The 19,931-nt window shown below is 39.1% G+C and overlaps 1 protein-coding gene across 2 annotated transcripts in view; it reads right to left on the bottom strand.

The window, feature by feature from the left end:
• ADNP (activity dependent neuroprotector homeobox) overlaps positions 1–19,931 on the bottom strand; it is a 30,637-nt gene that overhangs the window by 10,052 nt on the left and 654 nt on the right. The window contains exon 1 of one of the 2 annotated variants that reach the window (XM_082645545.1): positions 18,301–18,464. The exons of the other annotated variant lie outside the window; for it this stretch is intronic. The gene's annotated coding sequence lies outside the window, so the exon portion shown is untranslated. Of the gene's footprint in view, positions 1–18,300; positions 18,465–19,931 lie in introns of those variants that run through there. 2 annotated transcript variants of the gene reach the window in all.

The raw sequence follows: 19,931 nt of genomic DNA, 5'->3' as shown, positions 1-19,931 counted from the left end.
GATAGAAAAATGTTTCAGAAATATAAGAAAAGTGTTCCAGAAATACAGGAAGTGTTATAGGCTAATTCTGAAGAGACCAGGCATCAAAATGAATGTCCATAAACACCCAATTCTGAAAAGAGACATTTTGTTTCTCCATTCATTTTATCAACTCTCCACGGGCCAAAATCCAGTTCTTCTGGAACATCCCGTGTGAATTCTGTTTCACTTCAGAGCACAGACGTGCCCCAAAGGCAGCCCTTTCTGGCTTTCCCTGCCTCCTGGATGAGCACAGCAAAACACACACAGAGATTTGGAAATGCCGCCCCCGCTTCTATACAGAAAACATCCTAGGGAGCCAAACTGCAGCTCAGAATAAAGGAAAACCCAGTTTCCTATGGAAAATACCAGGTGTTCTAAGTGCCGACCCACAGCTAACAAAGTTGTTTCAAGACCTCCAAGTGAAGCACCTCGCTGCTTCGCTGTACCCAATTTATCCACCTACGGTTCTGAACAAGTAAGAATATGCTCTAAGGGAGCTTAGTTACAAAAAACTTATTTACAGAAGGTGATATTTCAGCAATAGAATAAATCTTGAGTTTACTTATTTGAGTTGAATTAAACAGGCTTATAAATAAAAGTTACATTGCTTATTTGAAAATGCTACAAAAAACAGTTATTTGTTCTATGATTAGCTAGGAGGAATCCAAGTTAAAGTTTACATCGGGACTTCCCTGGCAGTCCAGAAGTTAAGAATCCACGCTTCTGCTGCAGGGGGTGCGGGTTCGATCCCTGGTTGGGGAACTAAGATCCTGCATGCCGTGCAGTGTGGCCAAAAAAAAAAAAAAAAAAAAAAGAAAAAGTTTACATTGAAAAATGTAGAATATTCTGAGTTAAGGTTATAACTGTCTTCATAAGCAGATTTCTGACATTTCTAATGACCTTGGGAATTCTATCATCTGCCCCTTTCCCCAGATGGAGGTACCCTCCACGGAAGCCATTTCCAAGATTTTGTCCATCTGGAGCTAGAGTAACACATTCACATGTGTTAGCATCCTCAAAAGCACTTAGAGATTCTTCTGGTTTTTCGCTTATCGAATAAAACACTTATCTCAGTATATAAAGCAGGTATATAGTACAGGAATATAATAAGCAAAGAAGGCTCCCTCCTACTCCCATCCTCCATTTCCTGTGTCTATTTCTTAAGCTTTTCTATGCCTGTAACAAGCCAAACGTTCCTTGTAAGAAAGTCTCCAACAAACTCTTACCCGTTAATGTTAGAATCATTATGGGTGATAAGAAAAATAACTCAAGGGCCCTATGTTGTTGTTGTTTTTTTCAGCCCACCACCTGCTGTTAAGAAACAACTTCAAATCGACAGCTGCCTTCAGGGTTCATTTATGTTATCTACCTGATTCTTGGGGCCCACACCTTCCTATTTACTCTGTTCTTAACTGAGGGGAAAGGACAGAGTAAATAGGAAGTTGACTGCCTGAGATTAACGGGTGTTCCTCACTTTTGAATAGGAAGAGATGAAAAAAGAGATTTCAATCCTTACTCTTAGGGAGGAAGATGTCTTACAATGTCAAAAACTGTCTAGAGATGGGCATTGAAAGGAATGCAGAAGGGTGGGATTACTTTCCACATTTGTCCCCAGTGGCTAAACCTTTCTCTTGAGCCTCCCTGGCTATCAGGATGGCCATTTTGACGAGGTCAGCACCATTTCCCAATACCAAGGAGAGCTCCCTTCAGCCAAACCATAAACTTCTCAGCTCATGGCATAAAAAAGGGAAAAACATCCAAATTAATAGAACGAAACCACTGTTCATCCATCATTTTTGGAGCACCCTGCCCAATAATGTGCTAGAAACAGAAAGGTGAACAGGACACAGCTCTTCCCCTTCAACAGTCCATCGCTTTGGGGTATACAGCAGGCACTGGGTCACTGGAGTAAAGATGCTTGCTTCTCCCTGCCCGACTTCCTCTTGGAGCCACTCCTGCCGCAGTGGAGGTGCTGTCAGTTAAGAGGCCCTTCCTCCACCGCCCATACAACACAGGTTAACCAATTAGTGTTCTATCTCTGCAGACACTGGTTAGTACAAACCTGAACATGTGCCCCAAACAGGGCGGACAGTGATGATGCGAAAAGCACAGAAAGGGAAACACTCCTGCTGATACTGCTTAAGGTCCTCAATCTAGCTGTGCCTGAAAGATAGCCCCCTTGAACCATCCCTCCCCCAAACTTTTCATAAACAAGAACAAAAACACAGGATCATTTCTGCTTAAGTTTTGGTTCATGTTACTTGCAACCAAAAGTTCTGGTAGACCCACTGGGTAGTGGGACAGAGAAGAGGGAGTGAAGTGAATAAGTAAGGGAAGATGGGGAATTTTATGCAAAACAATTATTCTTGTGAATTGGGACTAGTAGGAAGAATAGGAATTTGTCAGGGAGATACAGTTATTCTGAAAGAGGCGTTGGCCCATCGTTTCATTAATCAAAAACACTGTATGGAAAGAGTAAAACATTTTGTAAATTCTAAAAGCATTTTGGGGAAAGCTCAAACCCATTAATAATGGAGTTAACGTCTGCGTTTTATTAACTGAAGTAGTAACCTTTGGTTAAGCATATGCTACCTGATGAACTAGACTTGAATTATTGATTTTTGAGAATGATTTAAATTCACTGTTGAGTAATTCAGCCACACTCCTTATCAATCTGCAAATTATACCCACACCTACTAATTAGGGCCAAAACATTAAAGTTTTACCAATAATCCCGGCCAAATTCCCACTCAGAAAGCAATTCCTTCCTCAGAAAGCAAGAATCAGATGGCTGAAATGAAAATCTGAGATCTGTAGCCATGATGACTTAAAACCATATAAATTATAACAATACGTAAGACTGATCAGATACATGTACCTCTTTTCTCACCCAATACGAAAAGCAAAAGTACTCCTTTACACCAAGTACAAAGAGGGTAAATAAAGGCAGAGAGAACCTGTCTCACGAGGAAATATCTACAGGCCGAATCTGCGTAAGAGAACTGTACAAGGATGATGATACAACATCAATGACTGTGAACTTCATTTAGGCAAAGAGGTCATTAACTGAGAAACGTAATTATAATCATTTATGAAACCAGAGCTCTGCCAAAAGGCTTGGATCTAGTCAGGGGCTGTACTCAGGCTCATCTGGGTCAGGAAGATGGAGGGGAACCCAACAGATGACAGGACTAGTTTAGCAGGCTTAAGGCAAGATTTGCAGGACCTAACGTACCAACAGTCAATGGGGCTTGTCTGTGTATCGCAGTCCCTCTGCAAAGCCACCATATCAAGGATGGCATCATTTAGTCCCTGCTTCTAGGGGTAGAAGAAAAGTATAACTGTGCCATCAGAAAGTAAAAACAAAACAACAAAAAGAACCCCCATAAAACCCAATCTTAAACCTTTGACTAGGCACAGATAATCAAGCCAGGAGGAAAAAAAAAGCCTCCAAATCAAACTTCTACAGATTATATTTTAAACGACTCCAAGTATGGATCTAGCATAGCATTTTCCAGTATACAAGTTCTTCATATTTTTACATGCATTCTTGTATGTTTCAAGTTCCTAATAAGAACATATGGTGCTAATTTAACATGCCACTAAATACGCCAGTAAATATGATGGTGTGTCCTAGTTTCCATCACCTGCAGGCATAACCCTGCTACTTTCTAATATTTGGGAACTGAAATTTGAACAAATACCAGAATGAAAACTACTGCATCAGTTATACTGTGAATGCAAATCTAGAATTTTCATAGAAAAAACATTTCTAACACTGTACTGAGAGCTAGACCAGGATAGATACTTCTTCCTGCTAAAACCTAAACACAAGTTACTTAGACTAAACCAGTGGTTTCCACCACCCCACCTGACCTTAAAAGGGGTGAAATCCTTGTTTTTAAAGAAATCTTAGTTGAAATATAAAAAAGATAAAAAGTGGATGGAGGGGCTCAAGTTGATGGAAAGAGGAAGAAGGAAAAGTTCTCCATTTCCAAGTATCTCCTTGAAATAGTTACTTGTCTAAACTAAGCTCATAATGCAAATTTATGCCAAGGCGGCAGACTACTGAAATGTAGAATCTGGACCTAGTGGACAGTCAACCAAAGCATGATGTTTGATGGCTACAGCAGAATTCCAATAGTTCACTGAAAATCTCCCCTAAATTACAGTTTGATCAGAATATGGTTATAGGAAGCCCACAGTAAGCCTAAGGATTAGAACACAGTTTATACTCTGTTGTTTTTTAAACATTTCTACATTAAAGCTGTGAAGAAAGATACAGCCTCTCTGGAAATACCTTTTTGGTAGGGGGAGGGGGAGAATCAAAGGCTGGAAATGATGCCATTACTAGTGAAGAAAAAAGGCAGCGATATTTTCTAAGTTAATAAATTAGGAAGACTTTCAAACTACTACAATATAAACAATTTCATTTTTGGTACATCATCAACCCAAATTAATATGTAAGAAATTCAGATCCTCAATACTTAAAACAATACTCCACTTAATGCTGGTGCAAGTATTTATATAATCCACACTGGGGTTTAAAAGTCAGATATTTGAAGTTTCTTTAAACCACTGATCTAACTAAAAATATTAAGTTATGCTATTTTCTAAGAGACGCAGGCATTTTAAGAAGATTCTCACGAAGAGAATCAAAGCATCAGTTACTTCACTGCTACCCATGATAGCACTTAAAAAAATCTGTGATATCTCTGTGGATTTTGAACACATTAAGTTAAAAACTATTTAGGCAGAAAGAAAAAACCATTCCTATATTTCTGCTGTTTTCTCCTCCTGCCACCCCCTCAACAACATATTTAATACCTGTCAATATCACTCACTGAGTAAAAAAAAAGTGTGGTCACTGTAAAACACTTTCTTTTTATAACCAGCAAGTGTTTATCTTTCCTGACTATTCTGGGATCCAAAGTGGTGAACACAGACACCTTATTTGCTTTTCAGGATGTCACTAGCCCTACATTTAAATTAAACCAGATGTAAAAAGCTTTATGTAATATTTGTATTTGAAACAAAATGAACCTTGTTAAGTCCTTCTAGAACCACCCTCCGATGAGTGAACACATCAAGACCCTAGAGCCTACGTTCAGTCTGGAAGCAATCACCCTACTCAATCTTCTTCTAAAACACAGTCCTGAACAGAAGCAGCTTATCTTTCAATTTCCTATAAGGTTTGGCAAAAGACCTTCTGGATGCCAGAGGCTCGGCTCTTCACATAAAGGCAGCTCGGTCTCCTCCTTTTCCTCTCTTTCTCAATCCCAAATACCACGAAACAAGTAACGGTCTGACTATCCCGGGGCAGAAAGCTCTTCTGGATTAGCAGATAAAACTGTGCAGCATGACAGAGGTAAAAAAAGCAAAGTTTTAGTCTTCCCTCTCTTCCATCTCACCAGAAAATGTTCAGTAGTGTTGAGGCTAAAAAAGGGAGTATTTGGAAAGCCCAGAAGGATTAGAAAGAGAAACTACTTTGCCAATGAAGACACACCTGCACCAAACGCTAAATTTAAATAATGAACATCAATTATGTTGCTTAGGATAATCATATTAGAACACTGTTAATAAAGACAAGAAGCAGGCAGGAAATGTAACTAATTTTTCTTCTGTTCTTAACTACTAACTGCATTAATTTTTTACTATTCTTTCAGTTTGGTAATAAAAGAAACCCAATTAACTGAGTAAAGTGTCAAATATAAAACTGCCTCCACTTCAGAAAAAAAAGGTTTTCAAGTGTTTAACCAAATCAATTATTAAATTCTTTATAATTGTTTTCGTAACTATTTCTTTGGTAGGTAGACTATATTTATGCAAAGCAAAATGAGTGTATTTATCTACATACAGCATCCTGTACAAAAACGTTTTATCACAGTAATACTTTTGGCCACTTTCTATAAACAATGTGTGAATCCTTTCCACAAACAACCCTGCTCTAAGAGACTCTCTGCCTGATTACTTTGTGTGAGGGAAGCACAAACCCCACCAGGCATCTTGTCCCACACTGGACAGCTCTGTTCACAAGTTTACTCTTTACAATGCTCTGTAACCTGCCCACAACTCTCAGTTCAGCTACAGACGTCTAATTACATAGCCACCTAACAGCCTTTCAAGTTTTTAAGACACTTCCTCCTTCCCTCTCAAGACTTCCCCTTCTCCAAGTTAACCATGCTCAGTTCTTTTCACCATTCCTTCTGTATCGCCTACGCCAATCTCCAATAAACAGGCTCCAGTTGGTCAATCTCTGTGGTGCCCTGAATAAACTGTTATTCCAGATGTGACATAATCAGGTCAAGTGGGACAATACTTCTCTAATTCTGGATATTATTTTTAAATTAATGCTCCTAAAAGGTGCATTTGTGTTGGTGGCAGCCACTTTACACATGTAACTACAATCAATCCTTTTTTTTTTTTTTTTTTTTTGCATATGTGCTGCCTTTTTCAGCATTAGCTGGTTTAGCTGATGAGAAAAAGATATGCTATTCTGAATCCATGTCTGGTTAGAAGAGAAATAACTATCAACAATCTTTAAGTATCTTCTCAATCAAAGGGGCATGAACCTTCTAATTCCAAAATGAAAAAGAACAAAGTACACGCCTTAGGAGACAAGAGATTGAGATTCATATTCCAACTAAAATCAGTTATGAAAAAGCAGCACTTTGAATCACTGAAAAGAACCTAGGGTTTTGCCTAATCTAAACTCTTCTCATTTTACAGATTAGCAACTGAGGTGAAGCAACTGGCTTAAGGGTGATGAGTGTGTCAATGACAGAGCTGGGTCTCAAGGTCATCTCCAGACCTAGAATGCAGTGTTCTTCCCACCCATGCAGATGAAGCTCTGATCTCTGACATTAATTAAAAGTAAACAACAGCATGTTATATACACACATCTGAAAGTGCCAGAACTTTAATACCCAAGGTTGAAATAACCATAAATAATTCAGCCAAACCAGCTCAAGTGGAGATACGGAGATTAAGAATACACACAGGGCTTCCCTGGTGGCGCAGTGGTTGAGAGTCCGCCTGCCGATGCAGGGGACGCGGGTTCGTGCCCCACTCCAGGAAGATCCCACATGCCGCGGAGCGACTGGGCCCATGAGCCATGGCCGCTGAGGCTGCGCGTCCGGAGCCTGTGCTCCGCAGCGAGGGAGGCCACGACAGTGAGAGGCCCGTGTACCGAAAAAAAAAAAAAAAAAAAAAAAACACACACATATCTCAGGTCAGATGGTCCCATCACATCCAAAGAAGTGAAACATGAACTCAGCTCTGAGACCACCTGCCCTAAAGCGCTTGTAACATCACCGTGGATGCCAACAGTCACTAGTGGTCACATCTGACGGATATCTTTCTATCCAAACTGTAATGGTAATATATATATATTTTTTTAATTAAAAAAAATTTTTTTTTTAATTTTTTGGCTACACCGTTCGGCATGTGGGATCTTAGTTCCCCGACCAGGCATCAAACCCATGCCCTCTGTAGTAGAAGCGAGGAGTCTTAACCACTGGACAGCCAAGGAAGTCCCTGTAATGGTAATATCTTACAAAATGAAAACCACAATTTTAGAATCCTTCAATAAAACAATACATTTTCAAAAACCAGATATATCCTATGTCTCTCCTACTGATAATGGACCAGTTATCCATTATCAATACTCAAAGCACAGTCTTCTGAAAACTGCTTGGGAAAAGCAGAGGCTTTCGTCATCTTTTTTCCTTTTCTAAAGGGCAGGGGTAGGCAGGAGACTAGTCGGCTCTCAACTAACTACCTCTTAGTCTCCTTTCCCCTGCCAAATTCCGTTCATTCTTGTTACAAAAGTAACTGAGGAATGAAAACATATGCCCACACAAAAACTTGTACACGTATGTTCTCAGCAGTCTTCATAATATCCGAGAAGGAAAATCAACCCAAATCTCCATCAACTGATAAATGGTTAAGTAAAACATGGTATTGATACAATGGGATATGATTCAGCCATAAAAAGGAGTGAAATACCGATATATGCTCCAACATGATGAACCCTGAAAATATTACACCAAGTGAAAAAAGTCAGTCACAAAAGGCCACTTATTGTATGACTCCGTTTATATGAAATATCTAGAACAGGCAAATCTCAAGAGACAGAAAGGAGATTAAAGTTGCCTAGGGCTGGAGGAGATAGGCAGGGGGAATAGAGGGTGATTGCCAAGGGGTACTGGGTTCTTTGTCAAGAAAATATTCTAAAATTAATTGTGGTCATACGTGCACAACCCTGAATATATTAGAAAACACTGAATTATACACTTTAAATGGGTGAATTGTATGGTATATGAAAGATATCTTAAGCTGTTAAAAAAAAAAAGCAATTAGGTCTAATATAAGATTACAAAATGTAGATAAGGCGAAGAACACAAATAATTTTACCCAAAGACAACAGTAAATACTGGGGTATACTTATCCTTCCAGATTTTATGCATGCATAATTTTTCTCAAATAAAAAGAATAGATGGGGTTTCCCTGGTGGCGCAGTGGTTGAGAGTCCGCCTGCCGATGCAGGGGACACGGGTTCGTGCCCCAGTCCGGGAAGATCCCACATGCTGCGGAGCCGCTGGGCCCGTGAGCCGTGGCCACTGAGCCTGCGCGTCCGGAGCCTGTGCTTCGCAACGGGAGAGGCCACAACAGTGAGAGGCCCACGTACCGCAAAAAAAAAAAAAAAAAAAAAAAGAATAGATGTATTTACTCAAGCAGCAAGAAAACCAATGTTGCTTGAAAATTTTGTAAATTCATTTTTATTTTAAGAACTATGCTTTCCAAGACGGCAGATACTAGCCACAAATGGCTATTAGGCCCTAAAAATGTGGCTAGTCTGAACTGAATTGAGGTGCTTTAAACTTTTATTGTGCTAACATCACCGCCATCCATCTCCACAACTCTTTTCACCTTGCAAAACTGGAACTTTATCTCCATTAAACAGTAACTCCCCATTTCTCCCCACCCATTTGCACCTGGCAACCACCACTCTGTTTTGCCTCTATGATTCTGACTACTCTAAGTACTTCACGTAAGTGGAATCGAAGTATCTGTCCTTTTGTGACTACTTATTTTACCTAGCAATGCCTTCAAGGTTTATCCAGTTGTAGCATCATGTCAGATTTCCCTTCCTTGTACGGCTGAATAATATTCCATGCTATGTATATATCACATTTATCCATTCACCTGTTGGACACTTGTTCCACCTTCAGCTATTGTGAATAATACTGCTATGAACATGGGTGTACAAGTATCTCTTCGAGACACAGCTGCTGGATCACATGGTAATTCTGTGGTTCTACCATTTACACTCCCAACAGGGCACAGTGTTCCAGTTTCTTCACATCCTCACCAACACTTTTTTTTGACAGTAACCATCTTAATGGGTGTGAGATATATTTTCATTGTAGTTTTAGTTTGCATTTCCCTAATGACTAGTGATGTTGAGCATCTTTTCATGTGCTTTTGGGCCATTTATACATCTTCTTTGCCCATTTAAGATATGCTTTTAAGCATAAAATATACTTGGGATTTCCAAGACTTAGTATGATAAAAATGCAAAATATCTCATAAATACCCTTCCAAAATTAGACTGCACATTGAAATGACAATACTTTGGATATATTGGATTAAAAATTAAAATTAATTTTTTTTTTTTTTTTTTTTTTTGCGGTATGCGGGCCTCTCACTGTTGTGGCCTCTCCCGTCACGGAGCACAGGCTCCGGACGCGCAGGTCCAGTGGCCATGGCTCACGGGCCCAGCCGCTCCGCGGCACATGGGATCCTCCCAGACCGGGGCACGAACCCGTATCCCCTGCATCGGCAGGCGGACTCTCAACCACTGCGCCACCAGGGAGGCCCATAATTTTACTTTTTATTTTTAAAAAAGTAGCTACTGGAAACATGGATAAACCTCAAAGATATTATGCTAAGCAAAATAAACCAGTCACAAAAAGACAAATATTACATGATTACACTCATATGAGATACTAAAAGTAGTGAAATTCATAGAGACAGAAAGTAGAAGGGTGGTTGCCAAGGGCTGGTGGGGAGGGGAGAATGGGGATTTACTGTTTAATGGGGAGAGTGTTTCTGTTTTGCAAGATGAAGAAAGTTCTGGAGATGGACAGTGGTAACTGCTGCACAACCATGTGAATATACTTAATGTCACAGAACTGTATACTTAAAAGTGGTGGGTTAACATGATAAATTAATTTTATGTTATGTATATTTTACAATTAAAAATAAAGTTAAAAAAAAAGTGGCTACTAGAAAACGTAAGACAAGAGTAGTGAATATGGAACCAGATAAGGCTGCTTGTAATTTTATCAGCAGGGCAGTCTGGGTTCAAAATCAGAGACATGTATCACTGATGGGTCTCTTTGCCAAAACTATGAATATTAAGCATCTGTTAAGACTGTTTAAGATTCCTTTGAACAGGATAGATCCTCTAGAGCAAGTCCTGGATGTAAGAGAACAACTTTGAAGGCCTTTACAAATTTCCAGACCATTTTGGACAATTTTAAACGAGTGACTCTATGGTAATATATCAACAGCCCCCAAACTGTTAAGCACTTAAAAAAAAAAAAAAATCTTAGTAGAGAGTTCACTTTCCTGGCAAATCTGCTCCACTCCAAGAGGCCAGGAACAGAGGAATATATCACTTTTGTCAACGTCAAAGGCCCAAATTCACTCTGCCTTAATTAACAGATTAATCCAGCTAGAGTTACTTTAATGAGTTCAATTATTTTTAATTTTGCAAACTTGAAATGATTCTAGAGCATGAAGCAGCAGTACAGAAATGATTTTCACAGAATTTCCATGTATTAAATTTTCAAATCACCTTAAGTTTCTTTCAAACAGTTAGGATAGAACTGTAAAAGGGGAGAGGTCCCAGGAAAAATAAAACAGGAAGCCTTTTCAAAGGTAACAGGAAGATGAAAAATTTAATTTTAGCCCTTTAAGCAAGTTTTATTTTCTTTCATATTGGTGTGGCTCATTAATAACAAACCAAGAATCTAATGGGAAATAAAAAGCCTGGTTCACCACATTATCAATCACCAAAATTACAATGACACTGTGACTTAAAAGTTTTAATTTATTTTAAATGCTCATCACAGGTGATCTCAAGAGATTTAGTAAAATATGACCTGAAAGTATAATTCATACAACTGGTAAAGAGATATTTATGTCTTTAAATTAGAATCACTATGAATCATTTTTCAGCACAGATTAATTGTCCTGATCTCAACTGATAGGCTAACTAGAACCCTTAAAATATGCAGAAGGACAAGGATGCCATCTCACTATTCAAGGCAAAGAATGTCCATTACAAGGACCCTGTTTTTTTTCCCCCTGCTATATTCTCTAACACGTTCTTCATTGGCTGGCACATAGCAGGCACTCAGTAAGTGTAGAATGAATGAACAGTCCCTGCCTACAAAGGTCTTATAGAGATGACACCCCATAAATATATATAGGAAAAGATGCAATATGTCAGATGTGTCACAAACTAGATGCTCTGAGGCTTTGTAAGAGAGACAGTTCATTCTCAGCAGGGGCAGTCAGGAGAGGGCGGAAGTAGCTGTTGAGCTGCGGCTACTATGTTAGGTTGGAGAATCTGCACTCACTGCAAAAAGTCTCACTGGCACAGTTCCAGAGGTGGAAAAGCAAGGAGTTTTAGGAACTACTGCAGAGTCAGAATGGCTGCTATGTCAAGCTTCTGAGTAGTAATGAATGACAAGGTTGGAAAGGCAGGATGGGGACAGAATGCAGGCCTTGAGCGTGAAGCTAGAGCCTGCTGCCATGTCTAGCAGGCACTGAGGAGATGCTGCCGTTACTGGAGTAGAGAAGTGATACAATTTTAATGGCGCTTTGAGAGAATTCATCTCGTTGTGTTTGGCAGGTCCCATTAAAAAAGGTCTGGAGTAAGTAGATTAAGTACAAGAGTGGATACCAGACCTAGACCTAGCCATTGTCACAATCACCTGAGGGAGCTTACACCCATTCCAGACCTACCTACTCAATCTGAAACATCTGCAAAATAGCCAGAACTTTAGGTATAAGATAACAAGATACTGAAATGATAGCACAAGGATGGGGAGAAAAAGTTTAAGTATAAAGCCTATAGCCCACATCAAATTTTGTGTTTTCCAGTAGGACTACACTGGTTTCATGAACAAATATTTAGGTTACCTGTCAGCCATATGTAAACATTTTTTCCCTCCTAACTTTAAACTTCTATAATAAGTAGGGTGATACAGTACAGTAAAGCTTTCCCCTGCTAGAAAAGAAAGATGGCACAAGGCAGTAAGAAAGAATACAGCTCTAGAGCTGGACAGACCTGTGTTTAAATCCTTGCTCTGCCACTTACTAGCTTTGTGACTCTAAAAATCTTACTTCACTTCTGGAGGTCTGTTTCCTATGGTATAACCAGTATAACACCATTCTACTGTTCAAATGTCAGAAGGATTAAATAAGATGATGCCAATTAATACTTAAAGCAGTTGTTATTATTATTACCTTAAACCAGGTCAGATTTTGGATCACTCTGAAAATTATGAGTTCATATGAGGATATAATCTCTTAAAAAGCACAGACTATCATTATTCCTGAGAATCAGATGTGGTTGCCACACATCTGTTCCTGTACACATTACAATGTGCATTTATACTTACACATGAGTGTTTTTTATATATTTGTGTGAGCCATTCATGTTAGACTTAGCATATTAACTTTACAAGCTCTGTGGCACTTATAATGGTTATGCAATAGAACATTCGCAAGTACCCAAAATAAACCTAGGTGACTTAGAAATATAAAGGTGTGACCTAGAGTTTGCTTATTAAATATATATATATTTATATAATATAAAATTTGGGTTACTCCTCTTTTAAGAAGGCTTTCAGACTAAAAAACTAGTGCCTACAACTAGGAACTGTTATTATGGTTGCTGCTTATCCTGTTGCTTTTGAGTATTTAGATTTCAGACAAGAACCCTAGCTGTGACCGCCAGAACTTCTAGAACACTAATGGAACCAATGGTTTTCAGGGTGTACTTCTCAGAGTGTGCTGAGAGACTATAAGAGATATATACAGATGGAGGGGAAGTTGACATTTGAGGGACAACGTGAAAGCTGCCCCTTTAATCAGTTTTATATACTAGAGTTCACACAAAATTTTACACGAAAGGGGGAAAGATGCCTCACTACTTAAAAAAGGACAAAAAGGATTGAGAACATTTCTAACATCCCAATCTAGCTTCAGGGAGACTGAGAGATGGGAAGCATTTCCCAATTTACTCTATTTTAAATAGGCATTCCAGCAAGACATACTGTGGGAGTGATTCCAACACCATGCTGCCTACAATAAGAACTCCATAGACTTAGCGCTGCTTGCTGTCAATACAGGTGAACAACCTGGCTTAAGAGAAGTGTGAAAAAGGGAAATCAATTAACGAGCAGGCCTAAGAGAACATCCAGATATGTCCATTTATAATCACTCCAGAAGCATGCTTCTGGTCTTCATCTAAATGGCCTAAGACAAAAAATAGGTTATTTTCAATCCCTTAATAAGTTTTCCATGCTGTCTCAAAACTACTCAAAATAATTTTCCCATAGTAATGGGAAATATATTTTTCTCACCATTCTTGAACAACAAAATATGTAATTTATTTGAACCACCTTCTCACGTTTTTCTAAGCTATCTCCTAGAGTCAAGGCTTAAGCAAAGGCATTATTCTTAGAGCAGGTTTTGCCACTTGATGGCTCAACCCTTACACTTTCCACACAAGTTTTATTTATATTTTTCTGATCTCAAACCAGGATTCTAAGCACTCCCTGCATTAGGACACACCCAGTCTCAGTTCATCTCTTTCACAAGAGCAAGAATTCTAATTGTTGACTTAAACGTACATTTAATAAATTCCACCACATTTCCACTAGATAGAAGTTTCTTCAGATATATCAGGTTTCAAGAGACCACTCATATAGGTCCTCAATTGTTGCCAGCTCCCATCAGAAAAGGAAAGCCTTACAGATTTTTGAGATATCAGGAGAAGCACAGGTTTCCACAAGCTCTTAAATGGGGCATAGAGGGTTCAGAAAAAGAAAAGGCAGAGGGCAAAAGCCAACAATTATCTGTCTAAGCAAAAATAACTGCTCAGAGGAGAGAAGGAACAAGACTGCCCTAAACCAAAACACTGGGAAAAGCAATGGACCATAAACAAACTTTCTTTTTAGATCCTTATACAGGCAACTTCAAACCTTATACAGTTGCTACTTCAACTAACTACCACCAGCACAATTCACCGGTAAAGAAGCTAGTGAAGCTAACTGCTTTAACTGCAGAGCCCACTTGGGATCCTTGGCTGTTTGCTAACATCCAAGCACAAAACATCACTAAGAAGTTATGAAGCACTCATGTGGGTCTTCATTAGCCAAACAGCTCACAGGGGCACTATAAAAGCCTGTGTTCCAAACACAGACCTGGGAACCAGCCCAGACATATTCCATGGCTCACTTCATCACTGCACACAGTAGTGCCTTGATTTCCCTACTTGTGAAATCAGTCCTGAGAGAATTGAGAATGGTTTATGAAGTGCTTAGAAAATGACACCAGTATTATTAATATTATAGTACCATAAAGGCCAGCAAGGGGGCCTTTACACTTATAGTTCATCCTTATTAAAGACATCAACCAAGTCATATGAGAAGTGACAAACACAAACAACCCAAAGCTAAGTGACTCAAGTACAAATCTATACCCTTACTGGAGAAGGAATTAGGATGTGGAGGGACTTATTTTTAATTCTAAGAGATGGTCAATGCAAGAGTCTCTCACAGATCATGTTGTGCATGTTTTCGAATGACAACTCAATCTTAAACTGTGGCATATGTTCAGGGCAGCCTTCCCTTGGTAATTCTATTCAAAGTCTTTTATGCTCTTAATTTCCAAACCTTTATTTCTGGAACACTGCTAGAATTCTTGAGATATCAGGATTTCTCTCGCTGCTGTCTTGGAACTAAGCTAGGGATCAATAAAACCAAAGAGGACTGTGAGTGCATCTCAAAGAAGTCCTAAAGGCAAAGGACAGGAACACATACATGGAGATGAGAGAACCAAGCACGGAAACAGTGAAAAGAATTTTGCATTTTACACGTATTAGAACAAAAATGTGCACCCCTAAATCAAAACTCACTTTACATAGTTGGCTCACATTTTATCCGTGACTTCCTATATATACACGCATATCCCCATATAATCAAGTTGATATATATATATCCCAATATGAGAGGCCTGTTAATATGTAAAGAGCCTTCTCTTTCCAGTGAGGCAGAATGTGGATTCTCATTTAAGCCGACCTCTAAACTGGCAGACATCAAAGGTAGGTCATGACCAAAACAAAGGTATAAGGGGTACTAAGACAGTAAGAGACTGAGGGAGCACAATCATCCTTCTCCTCACTTTCTAATGGACAAGATCAGGCAAACAAACAACAACAAAAATGCAGTCACATGGAACTGTGGCCACTCATGCTGGGCAAAACATGGGTGGCTGTTCTTATAAAGTGTCTCAGCGATCAAGGTGGAAAGTGCCAACGTGTAAACAAGAAACAGCCTCTACATTCAAGATACCAATTCAGTTAATTAGTGTGGGGCTTTGGTTCACACCAGTTTCAAACGCCAAGTTTCCAAACTAACAACATTAAAATGTATATGCACATCAGCAAAACATGGCATTTGCTCCAGACTTAATACGACAAGTTCTCACAAAACTAGGGGAGGAAACACTTTTCTAAGTTCATGTGATGCTAATAACACGTCAAGCTCTGTGAATCTAACTAAAATTATTTACATAGGTGAGCAACGTTTTTCTTAATGTTCATGCCTCTTAGGCAAGCAGATGAAAGTCGCACTCTTGTGGAAACTGTTTTCCCTTCTGGAAGACGTAACGGACTCTATGGCATATTCTGTAGCCGTGACAGTCCTTTGCAAGTCTAGGTTGGACAAGTAGCTCGTGACACAACAGTACTGGGCACCTTGATGTAAACTACAAATGAGGTTCTAATAAGAAGTTCAAAAAAACTTTTGTAGTTTCACATCACTTTTAAAAAGTTTATCTAAGATTTAAACATTAAAAAAAACCCCGACATTTAATTCTGATTTTTTTTCCCGCACAAATGTATTGTTTCCAAACATTCTCTCCAATATTTGCACCTTTTATTTGTATTTAATGTCATTTCAACTCTAAAAAAGTGAACTGTATTTTATGTATACACCCACCCAGCCATTAATAAAATCAAGGTCTACAACTTATGCAATTTGTTATTTATGCATGGTTCTCAAAAGAAAAAAATACTACTTAAATTCTGAAGTTTTTCTTTTATTTTTTCCCTATCTAAGGTAGGGATCCCTACTTGCTCCTTTGTAACAGAATAGCTCTATGTTCCTTGTTAAACTGTAATTTTCACAATTAAATGTGAAGTCACAAAATGTGTACATCACCTTAAATATATTAACCACCAGGTTGCTAAATATTTAACATTTCACAATTCTAAAAATTATTTTTAACATTTTCCAAAATTTATAAGTAGTTACTTTTATAATGTACCTAATATAATTATGCTTTCAGCAATCAAATATAAATAATAAATGTAGGCATGTATGTTAATAATAAAAATCAAAATTCATTTTTACTCGATAAAAGCCTACTGATTATTTGGGAGCAAGTACATGTTCACGGAAAGGTTTGTTCTGATCACAGAATGTTCAAGGTTTTTTAGAAGCTTAGCAACTCTTGAGACTGGGTCATCAAAATAACAATAATCAAGAACTTACTTGACACTTAGTCTGTTCAACATGGTGGCGTTTTATTTTTAATATAAATAGTATTACAACTTTTCCTGCACTCTGGTTTAAGGAAAAAAAGAGAAATTTAAGCAAAACAAATTCACTATGGATATGTTTAAAATCAATGACTTTCAGGATAAACAGGAACAAGGGTCTTTAGAGATTCACAGCCCAATCTCCTCTATTTCCTACACAGAGACTATAAGAGCCAAAAAGCAAAGATTTAGTTAGTTCGAAGTATAGCAGCCTCTAGTAAGGCAGTGTTAGGAAATTTTCAACAAGGGCCAAGACAAAGAAGGAACTTCTACTTAAAGTTCAATTAAACAGAATACCCATTCCCCACCCTCTAGTTAATTGAGGCTTTTTAATGAACCCTCACAGTTTACCTAAATTCCAGCCTTCAAGTCCAATTGTTCCACCTTTTTTCTTTTTTGGGGGGTGGGGGTGGGGAGGGAATGCCAAAATCAGGAAACATTTGAAATTGCAGAATATATGCTTTTTAAGAGCTCATAGTAAGTTTTCCCACAGGGGGAAAATGGCTATTACCACTAAGAACATCAGTTAACATTATATCTTACGTATAATTTGCTAAATCAAACGAAAGCACCTTCACAAACTACCTCCAACACACCCTCAAAGAAGAAATGGTATTCGTATTACTCATTTAAAAAGTCGTATAATTCTATATCAAACACAATTCAAGTCAAAATTATATCTGCTTAATACTAAGAAGCATTTAAAGATTACAATACCCTTTAGATCATATATCTGATTCTTTTGATTACTAAACAAATTGTAAAAGCAATTAGTTAAGTCTCTAGTGGAATAACTGAACCAAGCTGCCTCCTTTTCACTCACCAAAATGTTACTTGGTAGCAAATGTCCAATGCAAATTCTCCCCTAAGCACCAACTGGTTAACTATGTATCAAAGAATACACCGGTTCATTTTCCCATAAATTTATCTTGGTGTATCTTTATAAAATACCTGCAACAAAGTCTTAAAAGTACCCTTAAGTATCAACAACCACTGTCCATCTTTGGTAGCAAGTACCTGTTCATGGAAAGGCCTGTTCTGATCAGAGAATCTTTAAGGTTTCTAAATGCTTAGCAACTCTTGAGATTGGGTCATCAAGATAGCAGTAATTGAATACTTAACATATTTTATACACAAGAGTGCAAAATGCAAATGATTAAAACAATATTAGCAACTTCAACATTTTCTCTTAAACAAGCCACAAGTCATTTCTCTGTTCAGAACCCACATCTGCAACCAGCTCTAACCGGTTCCTTGAGGAATGTGGCTAGGCTGAAATTTTGGAAGTGTTGGCTTTGGTGGTGAGCAAGGAGGAAGAAGTCTCTGGCTTCCCTGTTGCTGCAGTTCCCACCCTCCAAAATGAATATACCCACCGGTGTGAATTGACAATGTGGTCCAAAGAGCAAGGCAGGAACGGAGTCCAGATCCTCAAAATGGTAGTACAGGGCATAACCACTAGGCCACCTATCAGTTCAGTACAAAAAGTACAACCCTGTGCATCATGGTGCAAAAGCTGGGGCCTAGGTTTCGCATTGTGCATCTCACACCTATGGAAATAACAAGAGGAGTAAAATCTATAGAAATCAACACACCCTAAGAAAGTGGGTGCTCACAGAAGACTGGTGTCAACACTTTTGCAAAGGCGGTTGGCTACTGAGATAATGAACAGCAACCGCAAGTCCAAAGTTGGAAAGAAAGAAAATTTTACAATCAACTCTGTTGAGTCTGACAATGAAGAACTCAACATGGGCTTGATGTTTACCAACAAGGCTTTGCAAATCATGACACCCATCTACATACTTATGAAAATTACTACCCCACTAAAATCTAACATCCCTCAAGGATTTTCAACTCTCAAAGAGTTGAAAAGGTTGGGGCCATGAAGAAGGGATGTCATAAGCAATTCCCCCAAACCTGTTACTCTCAGGTTTTAAACTTTTCCCTTTACCATCTGACCTTGGGAAGATATGGTGACACATTCAAAGCTTAAGGTGGAAGAATTCCAGAGAAGGGGATATCTGTGTACCAAGGATGTGCCAAGATGACTCCTCAAGAACAAATGTGGATTGTCTAAGGGTCAACAGTTTTGAAACAGTAAAAAGAGAGAACTTCTAAAACGCAGGGTGAACTCTTTAAAAGGAATAAAATCACTGCTCTTGACTCGCTTGATCCTTCACCATGTTGCTGTCAGCTCACCAACTAAGAGTGTGCGAGTGTGTCTTGCTGGGTCCATTTTCCCATGGTCTGTAGAAGGCGCTGTGAAGCACATCCTGTTCTAGCTCTGGGGCCCTTCCCCCCTCTGCAGCCTTACCCAGTGCAGGGAATGCGCCCCCTACTGACTCCAACACTCATCGCCTTTAGCCGACTTGGCTGCGGTGCATTTTGGGTGGGGGCTGGTATTTTCTTCAAGGCCATAAACCAGAAGCAACAATGCGGATTTATAAGGAAACTGTATCAAGCTACCCAGGAGTTTTTTTGGTTTTGTTTTTTCCCCATGCTGAAGGTTCAAGACACTGGCACAAGAAGCATCAGGGAAAGAGATTGGGTGTGTGGGGATGGACAGCATCAAAATGGCAAACACAGGAAACAGTTTGGTTCTTTTCCCTGCTAAGCCTTTGTCTGAGAAATGGGGTTATGGCAAGAACTGTCCAGAGGAATTGGGAAGGCAAGAACATCAAGAGGACTCAGTGTGGGTATGTGTGTGGCTGAAAAGACTATTAGACCTTAGCGCCTGGTCTTGGGCAGAAGAGGAAGAGAAGCAATCGCGCCTTTTCCAGCAGACAGGCATCCAGGTTTGGGGGGAGGGGAAGGCAGGCAGGCAGCCCAGAGGAAAGAAGAGGTGAATAAAAGGGTGCTCAAAGAACTACTCCCCATTCATTGCACACACACACACAAAAAGAAAAAAGAAAAAAATCTTTCGCAGCTTTCTGGATTTCCATTTTTTACCATCTTACTGCAAAGTTGGGGCTCAGAATGCTCGCAAGAGGTCGTGCTGACCAGGCAG

The sequence above is a fragment of the Mesoplodon mirus genome (genome assembly GCF_964341445.2).
Source record: "Mesoplodon mirus genome assembly, chromosome: 15".
NCBI lineage: Eukaryota > Metazoa > Chordata > Mammalia > Artiodactyla > Ziphiidae > Mesoplodon > Mesoplodon mirus.
The sequence above is the reverse complement of the archived record's forward strand: the minus strand, read 5'-3'. Positions and strand labels throughout refer to the sequence as shown.